This window comes from Salvia hispanica, chromosome 1 (assembly GCF_029641045.1).
Source record: "Salvia hispanica isolate PSC_SH4W2 chromosome 1, Shi_PSC_v1, whole genome shotgun sequence".
NCBI lineage: Eukaryota > Viridiplantae > Streptophyta > Magnoliopsida > Lamiales > Lamiaceae > Salvia > Salvia hispanica.
The window spans coordinates 20,851,857-20,856,304 of NC_142692.1; the positions used below are offsets into that span (position 1 = coordinate 20,851,857).

At 35.1% G+C, this 4,448-nt stretch overlaps 1 long non-coding RNA gene across 1 annotated transcript; it reads left to right on the forward strand.

Annotated features, from left to right (window-relative positions):
* Nucleotides 1-2,142: 2,142 nt before the first annotated feature.
* LOC125222973 (uncharacterized) lies at nt 2,143-3,730 on the forward strand. Its single transcript, XR_007176634.2, has 3 exons — nt 2,143-2,421; nt 3,379-3,457; nt 3,550-3,730. It is a non-coding gene; the product is annotated as an uncharacterized LOC125222973 (long non-coding RNA).
* The last annotated feature ends 718 nt before the right edge of the window (nt 3,731-4,448 follow it).

Consider the following 4,448-nt stretch of genomic DNA (forward strand, 5'->3'; position numbering starts at 1 on the left):
TATATTTTCAACATATTGGTATATTTATTATTCCATTCTAATCAAGCTACATGATCCTTCCCTTATTTATGAGTACTATGGCCGGCATTTTTAGGCATCTTCGACCATTTACAATATTTAATTTAATTTTTGATTATATTATATTATAAAGTAAATTTACTCTAATTATTTAGGTTGAACTTAATTTTTCACCATTTTTTAGTATATATGTCTTACAAATTTTTTTCAGTACACTTATTTAGTATTATTCCATAGAAAAACACAACAATTCGTTTAGATTTATAGTATAATTGGAGATAAAATTTAATGTATGATCTTAAATTTATTCAGTGCATCTATGCATAGATATTAGATATAATACACATCCAGTTTAATGGATTTTCACTTAATTCACAGCTTTTTCAAGATTTTTATTCGCAACCATTCCTTAAATATACTCATCAAATACGGCTATGGGAATTACCAAATTAGGAATTTAGGATTAGTGTAGGGATCAGATTAGATTCGGATTCACTAATTACCAAGACCTCTTTGTTCTTTATTAGGAGAGTTCAGTCAAATTCTAATCATGCGACTGATTGTTATCAAGATTACAAGCTCGAATACAAGAGAGTAAATGTTAGCTATTACAATCAATAGTGAACCCTAGCTAGAATCTTGAGTCTCTACAACCTGCACACTAAGTAACTTTGTTAATAACACTAAACCAGATCCTCTCCAATTACAGAAGTGATCAGCAGAACAAGTTGAATTCAGAATAGATCAAGAAACTTGGCTCAGAGCCTGCCAACAATACAGATCTATTCAACCAGAACCAAAATCCAAGGGAGCACAGATGAATTGACTGGAGTCTACCCTGCACCGTCAATACCTCCACCACAAAGCCTACTCACACAAGATCAGGTTCACTTCACACCACTCAAGACAGAAACCCTCACAACAGAAACCCTAATCCTCACGAACACCAAGCAACCAAAGTAGTTGCCTTCTCAACAACTCACACACGATTAATCACACCAAATAAGAGAATCTCAAGAAATTGATCCGGAAAGCCATCAGAGAAGAGGAGAGAAGAGAGAGTATATCAGTGAGTAGAGAGAGAGAGAGAGAGAGAAGTGTTGAATGAATGAAATGGCACATACACACCACACTTAACACACAGAAACACAAACCCTGAATCCAACAGTGAGGATTCACAATCCAAGTGAGAGGCGACGTGGCAGCAATCTAACGGTGCAGATATAAGTGACCTTGGGCTTCTGGGCCAGATCCAAAAGAAATGGCCCAGACACAAATTAAATCAAGCCCAAATAATAGTCCGCAATATTCAACAATTAGGTATTCTTTTTTATTACTTTGACATAAGTAATAGGTTCTTCGCAAATAATAATTGGATTTTCATTTGTATTATTTTGATTTTAAAGTCATGTTATGAATTTTGCCATGTAATTAATGGTGCAGTGTTGGATGTCAGGTATTTTAATTTAGATTAAAATTCCCCATAATTTCATCAAAATGCCATGCAGGTTTGATGGTGCTAACCAAGTTACAAAGCTATGTAATTACCGGAATTTTAATTAGTTGTAATCAGAATAAATTAATAATTTAGTAACTTTAGGAGTGTTTTGAAGTTGGTAAAAATTTGACGAAAGTTATAGGCGAATACCCTAAAAAAACCATTACAAAAATTTCACTATTTAGCAGCGGAATTTTGCAACGGATAAAAATCCGACACTAATAGGAATGTCGTTGGGAAAATTAGTAAGGGATTTAGTAGCAGATGTTCTATATTTTTTGGCGGCATAATAGAGCGCCATAATTAGTGGCGGAGTTAGCAACGAAATGATACGCGTGACTAATTAGCAACAAACACATCCGTTACTGTTAATTATTTCTTAATTAAAAAAAATGAAAATTATAAAATATATTAACTTAGCAACGGATTCATATCCGCTAGTAATTAGAAGCAGAGAATATCCGTTACAATGCTTATTTATAAACGTAAAAAATGAGAAATTGGAAACAAGTATTAGCAGTGCAAGAGATCAGCTACTATTCCGTTGCTAGAATTTAATTACGTAATTAATTAATTACTCTAATTAATACTAGTAGTACTAATATTATTCACTCAACTCAGGCTTCACACACGATTTCACCAAACTGCAAACGCAGACTCAACCTTTCCCTCCCACGTCGCCGCACCCCTCCTCGGCCCCGCCTCCACCGGCGGCGGCGGCGGTTCCTGCTTCCTCTTTCACAGTTCCCTCTCCCCCCCCCCCCCTTTTCTCTGTAACTCGAGCTCTCTCCTACTACACATATACTTACGGTAGTCTCGCTTTCTGCATCGCGGCTGACCGGCTATTTCCGGCGCTGCTGCTGCCCTATTCCAGCGACTCCAGGCTAGTTTAGCCTCCCCATTGTGTAAGTAACCTTCTTGTCATTCTTATTTGTCCAATTTCATATTTAATTGAAAGCTAGGGTTTACGTTTCAAGTGTTCCCCCATTCTGAAATCAAGCAATTAGGTGATATTCTAAACTTTTGATGGAAAATTGTTTTCCTAGACATGATTGGGCGTGTGAATTGGAAGAAAATTTGTTCTTAATATATGAATGGAGTGTTAGCTTAGAGTTCTTCCATATGATTTAGGAATATTGTGTTGCTACTTTGGTATGACTTTAGAACTCACATTGTTAGCAAGAACTGAAACTAACTTGTGGGCTAAATTGTGATTTTGATAAGGCAAAGTTTGGGACAGCCCTTGGTTAAGTTGTGGCTATTTATTCATGAAGTGTGTAAAAAATTTATAATAAATTGAACTTTGGGAATTTGAATGAAGTTAATGGGAAGAGTACGAGTACAGTGTTGCACTATCTTAGATAGTATGTATTTTTACTATATAAGTAGAAAGATAGTATGTCTTTGTAGTATATAAATAGAAATCAAGTTGGCATGAAAAAAATTATGAATACGAGCTTGCTCCCAGGATTCCCAGCCCATCACATTCCTTACACAAGTAATGCCAGATTAGGCTTGAGTCATGGTATGCCATTAAGCTTCAACAACAGCCATTTTTGGTCCAAAATCTTGCACCCTTAGATCAAAATTTATTTTCTAAGGTGCTTATATTTCATTTCATTAGATGAATCCAGTGCTGCATTGCTTACTTTTTTTTATACAGATGCAGATTCATTGTCTAAAGTAGCAACATAGTCTTATACTTTCAAAGGTGCTTACTTTTTTCTTTTTTCTTTGTCTTTTGGAATGGGTGCAAATGCAATGGTGAGATAGAACAGAATGCCTACAATGAAATTTGAGAACGTAGAAATTGTTTTGCTTAGGAATATAATTTGATATTTCATTTTTCTACATGCAAACAGAAAAGGTGTTCCCATTAGTGAGGTTATATATCAATCATTCTTGGTACTACACAACAAGAGGGGAGTTCACATATAAGAGGTTATAGCTGAAGTTATATTATAAATATGTATATATATAGATATATTCAATTGATGATTTATATAACATTTATTTTCATTCATAATGACTAGGCGAAGGTAAAAGAGCTTGCTGCTACTCAAGGCGAGAACGCAAATATGAGTGTTATCTTTGTAAATCAGTTATGGGAGGCTGCCTCGACAAAAAGAGGAGGATGGTTGGAACCGGAGATCTCAGACCAAGCCTTGTAGGTAATTCTACGCACTACTAGAAGGAGGTGTCAATCTAAGATGAAAGAAAAATTATCTGCTGAGCGCGAGAGGAGAATGAAACTAGAAGAAGAGGTGAAGATGCTAAATGAGAGGATGGACCAATTCATGTCCCATCAGCAGTCACACAACTCGAGTCATTTTACTGTCCAGTATCGTTGCGAGGATTCTGAAGAATTATGAGTATGATACCGTATCTTGTACTTCACTATCAACTATAATCTTAGGTTATGACTTTATCAAACTTCATGTAATTTTTAAAAACTTATTAGTGTATTATTATTTTTGTTTACAAAGAATTGATGTTATTTATTTGTTGAGTTATTGCGTTGTTGTAAAAAGGCTTTCGAACTGGATAAGCAACAAATATTTATGCTGAAACGTGAATTTAAAATTACCAGCCGAATAATAACATTTAAATATAAAAAATAAAAATAAAAATAAAAATAAAATTTAGTAGCGGACTATTCTGCTGCTATCGTACGCCTGGAGCTTCTGCTACTATTCTGCTACTATTAGCAACGGATGTATCCGCTGCTAAACTTGATTGCTCTTTGATCGTGTTTTGATGTCAAGATATAGTAGCGGATTTTTGTCTGTTCGCAATCCGTTGCTAAGTTTTAGTAACGAATTTTATTCGTTACAAGCATTTGGCAGCGAGGTTTTTTAGCAGCGGGCTTGATCCGCTACTAATCCGTTGCTATTTAGTTTTAGCAACGGAATGAAGGTATTTAGTTGCGGAA